Source organism: Physella acuta, unplaced genomic scaffold (assembly GCF_028476545.2).
Source record: "Physella acuta isolate Inbredline_101_S28 unplaced genomic scaffold, ASM2847654v3 ptg002581l, whole genome shotgun sequence".
Lineage (NCBI taxonomy): Eukaryota > Metazoa > Mollusca > Gastropoda > Physidae > Physella > Physella acuta.
The window spans coordinates 16,987-32,771 of record NW_026734039.1 but is presented as its reverse complement, the minus strand read 5'-3'; the positions used below and the strand labels follow the sequence as shown (position 1 = coordinate 32,771).

Below are 15,785 nucleotides of genomic sequence, written 5' to 3'. Positions count from 1 at the left end.
ACTAACATAGTTGACACATGCGAGAGGCCTGACGGGGTCTAACAACACACAGAAGAAAAAATTACAGACTGAATAAAAAAATACTTAAAGGAAAAGAACGAAATAAGACAAAAACACACACAAATGCATAATTCAGGTTGTCATTAAGAATTTTGCGAATGATGTATTGAGTTATGAAGAAATTCGTTAGTTTAAGAGTTATTTCCCATATATTTAATGCAACGAAGTTGATTAAAATAACTCAAATTTTAATTTCACAATTATTCTAATTTAGCAAAATTCAATGACTTAATAGTTATAGAGTAAAATAATTTTTCTGTTGTATTATTTTATTGTTCAAAAAGACAATGTTGTTGTGCTTTTTATTCTATACTTTTATATAACAAAGTGTTTAATATTATCTTTAGTATCAAGTATACTCCTTAAACCAATCGCTTTAATGTAAGAATTTTTAAAGACGAACCATTACTTCCTATTTAAACAATGTTAGTACACATATTTCTACGTGTATATTATTATAATACTTTAAAAAAATATATATATATATATATAACCGGCAGTGATACTGAGATTATAATAGACTTTCTTACTAATAATTTATGTGAAAGATTATACAGCTTGTTATCATGATGTGAATGTTAAATACAGTTGTGATATTTAAATATGTCAAAAAAAAAAAAAAACTTTTTAGAAGAACAGAAACGAGAAGTTAGATAATTTTTGATCTGTTTTACACAGATAAAGACAAAGCCATAGCCTACCATGAACTAAAGGTTGCTAGGAAAGCGCTTGGCTTTGATGTAAAGAACGCAGATGCACTGAAGATTCTGAGTGACTACGACAGACAGGGTGCAGGAAAGATTTCCTTTGATGATTTCAATGAAGTCATGACAGACATGATGCTAGACAGGGATCCACAGGGAGAAATTCTCAAAGCTTTCAAACTATTTGATGATGACACCTCAGGAAAATTTAGTCTTCGGAATCTCAGGAGGGTAGCGAGAGAGCTGGGAGAAAACATGACGGATGAAGAATTAAGGGCCATGATAGATGAATTTGATAGGGATGGTGATGATATCAATAAAAAGGAATGTATAGCTATCATGAGAGGAGATACGTGACCGACTGGCCAACCAATGTAAACTTATGTAAGTGAATGAGCGACCCACCAATCAACCAATGACAATACTTGTTTACACATGGCCAACCAATGGAAACTTCTGTCGCTGAATGAGCGACCCACCAATCAACAAATGACAATACTTGTTTACATATGGCCAACCAATGGAAACTTCTGTCAGTGAATGAGTGACCCACCAATCAACCAGTGACAATACTTATTTACATATGGCCAACCAATGGAAACGTCTGTCAGTGAATGAATGACCCACCAATCAACCAATGACAATACTTGTTTACATATGGCCAACCAATGGAAACTTCTGTCAGTGATTGAGCGACCCACCAATCAACAAATGACAATACTTGTTTACATATGGCCAACCAATGGAAACTTCTGTCAGTGAATGAGTGACCCACCAATCAACCAATGACAATACTTGTTTACATATGGCCAACCAATGGAAACTTCTGTCAGTGAATGAATTGACCCACCAATCAACCAATGATAATACTTGTTTACATATGGCCATCCAATGACAACTGTTATATGAGAGGGATGAAAGGTTCCAATGTAAAACTGCTGTACAGATATTTACAACTGATCTTTGTCAAAGTGTTCAAAATAATTGCTTGTATTGTGTATGGTTTTATAAAATGTGTGATTAATCTGTTTTGAAAAATTATTTTTCCATATAAAACATGTGCCGTAAATAAATGTATTAACTTTGGCAAAAGTGAATTAAAATGCAGGGACCAGTGTTGAGAATATAACAAAAAAATTGAAAATAGGCTACACGTCATAATGAAGTATTATTTTTGCAAAGTTGTTTCGGTCCTCACGAGCCAATGAAGAAAAGTGTAATACTGAATATAACACACTGACCTGAAGCTACAAACATGTTCCCATTAACTTCAGCCCACCTGCCTCACCCCCCCCCCCCCTTTGACCGTACCTTCATAAACTATAACATAACTTTTTAACACTCAGACACGTGTGGGAAGTTTGTCACTGTTCAATAAAGAGCGTCTGGTTCTGATATGAAAGCTCTTCTAAAACATTATAACTTGTATTTTAGAATATAACACCAAACTAAAGCACTAGCAGAGACGGTATAGACAAGGAATAAGCGACCATTACCTTAACGTAAAATGATATTTATGTTATGAAAATGACATTACATATATTAAATATGAAATATGATCACCTTTTTTTTTTAACATCTGGTGCATTTTGTGTTTGGTTCTGTTGGGGGTCATGCATACATGACGTCACACTTTATTTGACGATTTGTACCTCCCCCTCTCCCCTCCGTCACACATCGTCACAAAAAGCCAGACCCGCCCCCCTAAAATGACGTCACACCTCAGCCTACAACCCCCCCTCAAAACTGCAGTTGAATTTTTTTTAAAACATCGATATTTTTTCCAAAATCTTCTCTGAAATCTGTCAAAATAGAGTATTTTAATCAATTGTTATTACGATTTATTAAAACAGTTTTCTAAAACGCGAAATAAAGTCTAAAATTCGTTTTCTAACATTGCTTTTTTATAATGCAAAAGTGTGACGTCGCATCATCTGAACCCCTCCCCCTCCCCCTTATCACACAGCGTCACAAAATTACGGACCCCCCCTCCCCCTACGAGTGTGACGTCATTATTGGAAGACCCCTTGAACAAAAATTTGAAAGTGCTGCTGATGAATTAAACCAAGAGACAATGTCTATCAAGATTTAATCATTGCAAGCGACGTGTCAGATATATATTAAAAAAAAACACATAACACGCGATTTTACGTGATTAGCAATTTTCTAAAATGCATTTTGTCTTTTAAGTATAAACGTTTAATAGAGTATATTATTACTATAATAGTAGAGGCTATTTGCATATTGACATTTTAATTTTAATTGTGAGATATTTCCTAAACCCGGGCTATGCCGGGTGCATGCTGCTTATTTAAAACAAAAGTCATGGTCCATGACAGATAAATTATCATAAATGACATGAGGTTACCTAATCTGATAAAAGTTGACATTTGTTAAAATACCGCGAAGTAAAAGTAAATTTCGTCAGGCATCGTTGCCATGGTTACAGTTGTAAAACATAGGACGAGTGACACCATATGTCGATGTATTTCAACACACATGGTATTAAATGCATCAATCAACTTCAGTATTCCAGTGTTTATCATTGGCTTGTGAGCAAGGGTAGAGATTCACAAGAGTAAAACTTATTTCTGACTTTTAATTGAGTAGGTCATTGATTTGTCGTTTTCATACTTGTCAGATGGCATTTTTGTTTCAAATGAAATATGAATATTGAAATCAACATAAAAATTAAGCTAAAAATTACTAGAAAAATAGAGCGGCAAGGAGAACTTAAAAATAGATTGGTGTATAAAAGAAGGGACATACCTAGATAAGGGAAACAACTCAGATATCTAGCTTATTTAAATATTTACTCGATTAATTCCCTTTCTTTGACATACAAAGTGTGGATCATAATTATAATTACTGCGTACATATATTATCCCCATGTGAGACCAAATATTGTTATTGTGCAGCTACTATGTGTTTTTGAATCAAGTGAACATCAGGTCAGCATCAGGTAAATGTCAGGTCAACATCAGGCAAATGTCAGGACAGCATCAGGCAAATGTCAGGTCAGCATCAGGCAAATGTCAGGTTAGCATCAGGCAAATGTCAGGTAAGCATCAGGCAAACGTCAGGACAGCATCAGGCAAATGTCAGGTCAGCATCAGGCAAATGTCAGGTTAGCATCAGGCAAATGTCAGGTAAGCATCAGGCAAACGTCAGGACAGCATCAGGCAAATGTCAGGTCAGCATCAGGCAAATGTCAGGTCAGCATCAGGCAAATGTCAGGTCAGCATCAGGCCAACGTCGGGACAGCATCAGAAGCGTCAGGCCGTTGATATTGTTTATGAAACAAATAAGGACAGACTCTATGACTTAAAAAAGTAAAAAGACTGTCTCCATGGATCTTGGACAATTCAGTGAAATAGAACCTACAGTACATACAATTCCTCTAATCAACCACCAACAAGTGAAGATAGTTGGGGGTTTAGCTATTGCAGAGAAAGGACGTGTTGTATATTTTGTAGTGTAGACCTAGTATTAGTGATTGATAATTCAAGTTCAAGTTATTTTTCGATGATTGGACTTGTTGGTATTAATAGTGTCGTCAGACATAAGAGTGCTCTCGACCGCATAACATGTCTATAGTTGGAATGTTAGTAATAGAAGTAGTCATCATATATAACGCATACATCCCTAACCCCACCACACCCAAGTTTAACGCTTTTTAAAAAACCGAAAGAGAATCTAGCGGTAGAAAGCCAGATTGCCAACCCGCAGGTCTCGAGTTCGAATCGGTGTTCAAGTCAGTAGATCGTCCCTGAGTCCACCCAACTCTGATGGGTACCTAACTTACGTTAGGGAAAGTAAAGGCGGCTGGGTATATTGCTGACCTCACTATGATTTATGTATCTAGATTTCTGGAGTTGTAATCTAGAATTACCATGTTATTATGATGTAAACATATATTGTTAAAAAATAACATTCTTTACATTATTTTAGTTTAAGTTACCTCCCATTAGCTTTTTAAAAATAAGATAAGGGAAACAACTTGAAATTGAAATTATGTGAAAAGTATTTGTTATAAAACGCAATATTACATTTAATGTTTCCTATGAAATTAAGAAATATATTAAAATTATATATATATATATATAAAGTGTGTCAAAAGTATATGTTTTATGGAGATTAGATTTAACAAATGACACAACTTGACTGAGAAAACTGCTTGCGTAATTAAATGATAAATTACAAGAGATATGAACACTTCGTTTATATAGTGTTTCGTTCATGTTTTAAATGTGTCCCTGCTTGAATATACTCATTTTTGTATTCACTTAAAACAAGTTAATAAAAAGTCTAGTGACAATTTTAGCGCAATTTCCATAATTAATTTTTTGTGACCGAATTAAAGGATATTTTTGAAAACTTTCTTCAGCAATATTGTTCTAAATTTTGGCAGAAATCGATTGGTAAATGTGTCAAGTCGCTAAGTGGTCAGGTTGCCTATATATGGGCCAAAAACTGCATTTTTTCGAGTTTTTTTGGCTTTTCCTGGAAATCCAGGAAGGAATTCCGGGAATTTTTTGGCCCACAATCATCCTCGGAACTTGCTTAACATATTTGCTTTTGGAACTAGTCCTCGATATTGCTTCGTTGAGAAGGAGATACGACTTAAAGCTGCGGACACACATCCATTGCGGACACACATCCATCCATCCAGAAATGACCAGTTAATAATCGCAATTGTCCAGTATGGAAATTGCGCTAAAAAGTGTACATACTCAATTGTAACAACAGCATTCAGTGGACAAGTGAAAAAACAAACAAATTTCGTAAATTACATGTCTCAGCCTAAGAAATGTATTTGTTTACTACGGTAGGTCTTAACGGCCTAGCAAAATGAAAACTACACATGGTGCCTTGGGCTACACTTTACAACGATTAACTTTGTAGCAATGACCACCGACATGAACTCAACCATTATCGTTCATTTAGGGTGAGTTTGTATTAGCAATATAGATTTTTTGTAAGATCTCAACCAGGTATCGTTCATTTAGAATAGAGTGTGATCATATTAAAAATATACATATTCATATTATCTTGACAATACTCTAACAATGCGTATCTACGAAGTTATGTTTAGTGTTTGGCTAAGATTTTAGCGACTCAAAATAAACAATCGCATAGAACATAATTATTTATGATTGATACACATTTCATAGATGCGTACATTATTGAATACTTAATAATACTAATCTCATTTAGGTACCTTTTATTTTTAGTAAGATTTATTTGATATCTAAATAACAATGTGTGCTCTAATCTGTAGTTCTACAATCGGTTAAATCTAGTTTGGTGAATAATGAAAGGTTGCATACTATACACAGTTCTATATTTAGTTAGTCAGCAGTTTGTGTTTCCTTTATAAAATGTACAACTTCCTTTTGCGTATGTTCTGCAGAGCATAACCTTATCAGGACTGTCCGTTACGTGTATGTTACCGACATAGTTGACACATTCGTGAGGCCTGACGGGGTCTAACAACACACATAAGAAGAAAATAAATACATAATTAAAAAAAAAATTAGCAGGAAAACAATGAAATAATTACCAAACCATTATACAAAGGAATTTTGCGAACGATATATTCATTCACAGTGTATAAAGTATTTGAGCTGACGTTCTCCTTCTGATTAATAATATTTTTTAATTAAAGAAAATACGTATCAAAAAGAATTATTCTGCACAGCAGGTATGTTCCTCACGAGCCGATGCAGAAAAGTGTAATACTTAATTGAACAAACTGACGCTGTAAACTACATGTCTGAGGCTAAAAACAAGTCCCCATTACCTGCATTCAATAGCATCTGCCCACACTTTTTTATAAAGTCGAGTGTATGCCCTGGCCGTGACGGCTAGTTAAGGTAAAACCTTCAAGACAGTATATTCTAGTGGCTATTACAATAATAGCCGAGGCATGCACCAGTAGATACATTAGTGTACACGACATGAAGTGACCATACGGTTAGGTTCTAATAACAGTTCACTAACCTCTCTAAGTAAACTAACATGCGCTTCATTCTTTTCTTTTCGTAAGGCTACGTTATTAAACATATCATTTTTTTCAAACAACATACATGAAAGTAACGGCATCAGTTCGCATCGTTTGTTAGCTTTATTAGCATGTCAGTGTTTATCAGTAGTTTATGAGCACTAATATAGATTCACAAGGGTATAACCTTTTTTCTGACATGTAATTGGGCTAGTAAATAATAAAACCAAATGAGAATTTTAAATTCAACAGAAAATTCAAGTTAAACTTTACTAGAAAAATATCGAAGCAAGGAAATTGTAAAAAATAAATACGTGAATACAAGAAGGGAGAAACTGAAATAAAGGAGACAACTCTGGCATCACGCTTTATTTCAAATTTATTTGTTTATTTCCCTTTGAATTTGATTGCATTGAGCTTTCCAAAGAGGAAATGTGGTTGATAATACAATCACTACGTAATGTTAAATGAATCAAAGTAATTAACGCTTTGTAAATGACTGAAAATTCGAAGTGTAATTTATATTATACCTATGGTTCACCTAACATGTATTATGAGTAAGCAAATTAATAACTTAATGTTAGAATTTTACCTCAAACATTTAGCTAGAACTAATAATGAGTTGCATTCATTGCCCAGCTTTAATTGGTACCAGGTGCAGAATATAGTTTTTAAATGCAAGTTTTTGGAACCATGATATTTGATTGCACGGGAATAAATAAAAGAAGATGTTACAAAGTTATTATTTTTGTCAAAGAAGATAGTAATGTATGAATTGTAAATGATTATAGTCCCGAAATTAGGATACATATGCTAGTTATATAGTACATTAGAGGTGCATTTTAGAGTCAAACTGCTGAAGGTGGTGATGTGGGGGTGGGGAGGGTAAAGTTGAATACGGTATAGTGTGGACGGGGTAGAGACAATGTCTAAAATCCGAAATGTGTTTGGACGTCATATGTGGATGACCACATCCCCAGTAAACCCATCAGAAAAGCCACATTTTATCGAATTAAACTACAGAGACAAAACATTAGACATTATCATATCTATTTCAGGCAGAAAACAAGCTTGCCAACACTAGCATATCTTCCACATATCGTTGGACTAACCCATGAAACAAAAGTCATAAACATTTTTTACTCTTTTGCTTCAATAATGTTCGATGAATGATAAGTTTAGGGATACAGTGTAGCGATAATGATGAAAGGAGTAAATGAATCAAATTGATAAAAGAGTTAAGCATTAAGAGTGTGTAAAGGAACCAAGTCAAGTTTTACCGTCTATCTCCTTGACCCTACACAGGGCCTACATATCAACCAGCATCTTCTGTGAGCTCAAGTAGCGGATTTTTTAATGTAAATACACTCTATAACACTTTATAAAATGGTACCAGCTCATCACTTAATTTTAAAAAAAGGTTACGTGTCCAAATAGAGCCCTCCACTGACGTCAATTTTGTAATACAATTATCATCACAACAATACCAACATTTCAACCTCATTTCAAGCGTGCTATTATCATGTTTTGTTAATACCATGACATAGTGTAAGGTGACATATTGATTACAAAAATTAATGAGGCATTTGCAAATGCCTGAGACCTGACGGCAGACTCCAACTGACAAATATCTCGTATGTCTGTCCAAAATTAAAGCCAACATATAATTTATACTTGAACTTTCGGCTTAATATATCGTATTGTCTTCTTCAAGCGATTTCTTAAGTCCGTTTTCTTTCAACTAATTCGATTTCCAACTAACTTTAACTCCAAGATTTGTGAAACTAGATGTAAACTCCTAACCTACGCCATCATTTAAGATATGTATTAAAAGACATCATAACAAAGCATGTAGAATGTGGCCTTGATCAGCTAGCGCTCGCCAGATATAACATGTATGTGAATGTAGTGCTCTTACTTTACACCACTTACACTGACTGGGTCAATCACACATTGTAGCACATTTTAAAAAACAACAGATTGTTTGTCTGGAACTGTAGACTGTTGCTTAAATTGTTGTCACCGTTTGATTATTTTAAATCTATTTACGTATTGATGAATTGAGGAATTGTTGAATATGCTACTACAATCTTTCAGACAATAATTATAACTGAACAAGATAAGAGATTGTAAGTGAACATTTTACAATACAGCACGTTTACAGACTGCGTGATAGCGCATCATTAAAGAGAAGACACGCGATGATTATGGCGATTGTTAGAGACACTTTAAAACATGAACTATTTGACGAAATAAATCGGAGCTCAACAGAATGGGCAATAAAAGACACCGCCCCCCCCCCCCCCCCACCCCACAATCAACCCCAAGTGTTTCGTGTTCCACCTCTAGATTTAATGTTAATGGTATCTAGTATTTGTTGTTTATTTATAGCTCTTTTTCATATGTGCTTTGTTCTTTATAAAATCAACTTCAGTGATGCATGCATCTAGAGCCCCCTTATTTGTAATGTAGAATTATAATGTTTTTTTTTCTTATAGACAGTATATTGTTAAAAAAATACAATTATTTTACTTCATGTTAGTTTTACTCACCTCCCACTGAAACTGTTGTTTAGATACCAAGGGCAAAAACCTTAAATATTTGATTGAATAGTAGGTGGGAATTATTTGTCATAAAACAGAATTAGACGTTCAATGCTTTTTAAAAATATGTTTAACTTTTTAAAATGCATACATAAAATGTGTCAAAATTGTATTTTCTTTTGAAAATTAATTTATCTTTCGACACAATTTATAATAAGAAAACTGAAAGCGTTACTAAAATATGTATTACATGACACCTGAACGCTTCTTTTTAATAGTGTTTGTCATTAATCTGTGTATTGTTTACATATTTATATATTCACTTAAAAAAACTGTTTGAGGACTGTATAGATGTAGATGTTTGAAAGGAAAGAATGTTTGCTTTGGTGTGTCTCATTGCAATACTATGACTTTTCCTAATTGCTTAACATTTGTATCAATTTACTTCTCTGTAATCCCAAATTTATTTTAGCTCTACTTAAAAACCCAAATTCCACCCCCCCCCCCTCAGCCCACCACGCCGAGGGAAAAAAATCCCTTGGTTCATCATTTTATTACACATTTGCATTTTCAGTTTTTTTTTCTTTTTTTTTTTTTTAGTAGGCTACAAGTAAGAAAGAAATATTACTATTGTAAATCTGTTTCAGTCCTTACAAGCCGATGATGAAAACTGAAATACTAAAGCGAACACACAACTGTCGCTGCAACTTACATGTCTGAGGGGTGAAAAAAAATATTTAAAAAATCACTTTATATAAAAATTCTAAATACTGGACTTAGACAATAACATAAATCATTATTTAATTACGACCAAATGTAATGTAAAGTTCTAAAAACAAGCATGTAGCATACAATAAACCTATCGGATAACTATGATGGAAACAAAAACGAAAGAACAACACAAAGATCCGCTCGGCATAGCTTGATAGCTAAACTTAATTAAAACAACCTAATTATGAGACACTTAAACAGTCCACGAAACATGATTTATTTTAAAAAGTCAATTATCAATTCCCACAGAGTAGCTAAAAATATATGAAAAAAATTAAAAATAATTTTAAAAAAATAAATGTGATGAATGATAGGGACGATGAACTTTTTTGTAACCATATTAAACAATCAATGTTTTAATGTGTAATTAATAAAGATCTAGAGCATAGTAATCAAGACAAAACTAATACAATATAGCTGTGCAAAAAGTAGCACTGAAGAAGCATTACAAATGCTGTTAAATTACATGTTATTGTCTCAATAATATATTTTTCAAAATAAAAAAAACCAAGACATATCACACACGATCTTCTGTCAAATGTGATGTCTCTATCAACACGCGATCACTATGGGGTTATGTTACCCTGTTGTTGTGATGTGAAACACTGGTTTGACTATTTTATCCCTCTCGTGCTGTCCCTGAAAATGTTTGGCCCACGATTTCATTAAGCCATTATGGCAGGTCACGTGAGATGGTTGTATTTTGTTGTATCTAAAAAGGTTTGGGCCCATGATTTCATTAAGCAATTTAAGCCGTGGCTCAAGTGGCTCCTCTAACTGGCTCTCGCCTTACAGGTAACAAGAGAGGGAGTAACTCCACTGTTGATGTTGTAAAGCGGTATCAATAAATAATGTTATGTAGGTCTATACACATTTAGAACAATTTAAACTGTTGTTTTGAACAAAACTCAATTGATCATCCTGCTTTCTAGTATCTTAGATGTGTGCTATTAGTGATTTAATACGTATTAAACATTTAAAAATATATATATATATATATATATATATATATATATATATATATATATATATATATATATATATTCGTAAAAGAAAATACAAAACCCATTTTAAAATCAGTGTATACAAAAACGTTGGTACTTCGACATATGAGTGCCCCAACATTCGAGATACGAGTAACTGAAGTTGTGGAATTAACGATTCGTAGAAAAAAAACATGTCAAAAACATCGCAAATGTATTGCGCATCGGAACTATTTAATGACACATGTAGAACTTAATTGTAAAAAAATAATCTTAAACGAAGGATACAACAAACATTATCGTGCAAAAAAAAATGTATACATATGTACATTCTGAATTAAAAAGTGGAGATAGTGAGGAAAGCCTGGAGAAAAGTTAAACGACCACCGAAGAGAAAACAGTGACGCAATTTAAACGAAATTAATAAAACATGACAAAGGAACATTTAGGTTTCATTATGTTCGGTGAAGTATAAAGATTAAGTGTAATGTTAAGTGTCCGAACTATTTTAGCATTAACTGTGAGTAAGTGAACGAAGTGAAGCGCCACCGCCAATCTCATTTACCCTGTATAGGGCCTACACCTCCACCAGCATCTTCTGGGAGCTCAAGTATGTTGATTTTCTAGGTAACTACAATTTATAAAAAAAACAGATTATATAATTGCATTATCGTTTGATGTTTTATTAAACACAACATTTGATTAAAAGATACACAATTATTCTTTGTATAACACGTAACAAAACAATCGGGGTTGCATTTAGAGACAGCGGATACTTGGCATTTTAATTGATTTCTTCAATGAGTAAAATCGCTTTGATATACGAACAGTTTGATGTACGAGCAATGCTACAGAAGGCATTAAAATCGTATTTCAAGGTAACACTATTAAACATAATAGTCATTCTACAACAGTGTTGAACCAATCTAGAATTCTAAAATATAATATTAGTAGTTTAATTTCTACCAATGTGTAATTTACAAAAAACTAAGGGAGACAACTTAGTTGCTAGTCCTTAAAATTGTTTAACTTTAGAAAATTTCATTTTTTTGCATAGAGATAAACATGTTAACAAATTTACATTTAATTTTTCGTAGATCATTTTAAATAATGCAATATATTTCATTCTCTATCCATTACTTTTTCCCAAAAATGTTTATATTTTTTTGACATTAAATGCCATAAAAGCTTTATGATTCGTTTTATGCAAATTGTTACTAAGCGAAATCTTTTGATTTACGATATTACTATGCAACGAAAATCGCTGTAAATAAAGTACTTTTCTTTTACTTGGCCATAGGTAACCATAATGTCAATATTTGGCTTCACAGTCAAAAATGGGGCACGATAACTGAGCAGTCAGAAGAAACATGGTAGCATAACCCAGGGGTCGGCAACCTTTTGAAGCAGAAGAGCCAAAAGCTACAATTTTCAAAATTTCCCTGGTTTTAAAGAGCCACTAACATTGTTTTTATTTCAAATATTGTATTTTTTATTAAGATTATTAGTATTTATTCAAGGAGCTGGAGAGCCGCATCTTGATATCAAAAGAGCCGCATGCGGCTCGCGAGCCGCAGGTTGCCGACCCCTGGCATAACCCATTGTAGTCCAGTATTTATGGAATTTTATTTCTCCATTTAACTGCTATTTATACAATTTAATTTCATGTGTTTGAAACTACACAATAAATGATCATTATAATTTAAAATGTTTAAAATAAATGTATTAAAAAGAAAACGGTGGGACAACTGCTATAGATATAGATGTTTAAAAAGGAAGAATGTTTGAATTGATGTGTATCATTGTAATGAACATCTTTCCGGTTACTCATAAAATGTATTGAAAAATCCATTGAATCAATATTTAATTACACATTTGCATTTTCATTTTTTAAAATTGTAATTAGACGTTTTGTATAAGATCTATGTGCAAGTAAACCATCTTAAATGAATAAAAGTAGGCTATATATAAAAATAAATATTGCTATATAATTGTAAATCTGTATCAGTCCTCACAAGCCCACGATGAAAACTGTAATACTAATGTGAATATGCAAGGCAAACAGACGCTGCCATGTACATGATTGAGGCTTTTTTTTTCTTTTTTTGAAAAACTCTAGCCGCATTGAGTTGTTTTTGGTAACGAAAAGTATGTCAGCAGTCTATCAGAGGGAAGTAGTGTATAGTAGCAGTATTATACTATTGTAATATTATATTTTTTGAGCAGTAATAATTAACGAATAGAAGTGGTATATTATATTAGCAGTATTATACTGTGACTGCTCTACTGTAACAATAAATGGGAGTAGTAATATATTATTAGATAATACCACATAGATAAGAATTGAATGCTTGGTTATGGATACACATTGGCGCTTGGACTTGTACAGATTGTTAAATTTTGATTCATTTCTTAATATTGTATTGGTATCACTGATGCATCATATACCATGTTGAAGTACATGTATGACGTTTACGTTTAATAAGTGAATCATTGGAAAGGGAAACAACACAATAGATACTGTAACTGTTAGGGAAGTTGTGTTATATACCTTTCGTTTATTTTACTAAGCTATTTATATTATTACTTTTAATCTTAACCATCTTGTTTTCACTACTATGGACTCTGATAATTGCAAACAGTTTCCAGGTGTTTTCTTTCTTTTTTAAGCTTACTTTGGGATTGACATATTTTTGAAACATTAAATTATTCCTCCTGTTATCTATCATCAGGGGCGGAACTACCATACCGCCAGACCCCGCAATGCGGGGGGCCCAGGACGATTAGGGGCCCAGTTCCGACCAAAAAACAATACCTTTTTTTCAAAAATTATGTTTTTCATGCATCTTGAAAGTGGTTTTGTAAAAAAAAAAAAAGCAGAGATTGTTGCGTAGAAAAATATTTTAAAATCTACAAGAGCTCTAGTTTGAAAGGTAGGTAAACATTCACACTACTTCCATGACTTACTGCCCTTCTTTAAAATAGGGATGCCCACAAAGCTCATTTAAATAGTTTTGTACTATGTATATTAAAAAGCAATTAATTCCCTGAATTGTTATTTAAATAAGATGTACTATACAATAGTATAGCTATAAAAATCAATGTTTTCAAAATTGATATTATAAAAGCCAAAAATGAAAAAAATAAACATAACGCGAGAAACCATTCACGAAGCAAGCTAACGTCATTATATATTTTTGACCAGCATGTTTACACTACGTATTCAACCCAAGATGAGTTTGGACTAAATTTTTTCTGGTTTGTTCTCTCAGAATGGTTATATATTGCAATGATGTTGACTAAATTACTCAGTTAGGATATAGGATATATATATATATATATATATATATATATATATATATATATATATATATATATATATATATATATATATATATATATATATATATATATATATATATATATATATATATATATATATATATATATATATATATAGGGGGGGCCCTAGTTTTTTCTTTGCGGGGGAGCCTTCGATTTCTAGTTCCGCCACTGTCTATCATTTTGGCAAATATTAAAATAAAATACAACCGGCAGGGAGGCAACCAAATTAATACTATGACTGTTAGGAAATTGGAGTTATGTACCGTTTTTATTTACCTTGTTATTACACTATAATTACAAAACTGGAAAATACGTTCAACGTTATTTATTTCATGCCAGCTTAATTAATTAAATAATTTGTTTTTAGAAATTATATATTATTAAAATTTTGATTCTGTTAACAATTAAAAAAATAAATAAATAATAAACACACACAAAAAAAATAAAATAAAAAGAAGACTGCAGATGATAGGTACACACCAATTGTATATAATATATTTTGTTTCATGTTTATTTCGTGTTTAACTAACTGTACATCTTACCTCTTTTAGGAAGCCCATACCAACGTTTGTAGCTAAATTCGCTAATATAAAGTTTTCTACAACCCACCCATGTTATTATTATATCAAAATCTTATCCGATTTATAACATTTATCTTTCAAAATCAGCAAAGCACTAATGTTCCAGGAAACACCCCTCCCCTCACAAAACCTACCCTTTATTCTGTAAATAACATGTACATTTAAAAATGAAAGTTTCAGGAATAGATTCAAATTGTAAATTTGCAACATTCTTCATAAGTCACATGATGAAAGTACTAAAACAATTAGCAACTGCCATCACACAAACAAAGGCTAGGCACACTAAAAAAAAATTCTACAATCCTGAGACTAACACAAAAAATGTATTCATAAAGAACCTTTCACTACGGCCAAAATAAAACCAAAGTTTTTACCTACTTTTTGATACAGTTACCTTGGTATCAATGGCTATCGACAACATGTATAACATATATTCGTTCATCTAAAAACATTCGTGTTATTTTTACCAATAGTTGCCTATATTCCTGTTAAAATTATAATACTGATCCTTAACCATATATAATTATTTTCTCAAAATAAAACGACTGTTCTATACAGGAAAACACTAAGTATACACTATCATGGTCTAAATATACGTATCAAGATTGTAAACATTTAAAATACACTGCAATATCATTTATATAGTTAAATAAAAATGTCGACATCCTAGCCAAGATATATTTAACACTACAGTACCATAGGTTCGGCCGGGTTAGCTACTGCCTCGTACACATTATTGGTGACACTTTCAGAAACTTACATTAGAAACAATACTCAATGAAGGAGAAGTAAGG

At 32.6% G+C, this 15,785-nt stretch overlaps 1 pseudogene; it reads left to right on the top strand.

Annotated features, from left to right (window-relative positions):
- The first annotated feature begins 663 nt into the window (after positions 1-663).
- Positions 664-1,121, top strand: LOC131933621 (centrin-3-like; annotated as a pseudogene).
- The last annotated feature ends 14,664 nt before the right edge of the window (positions 1,122-15,785 follow it).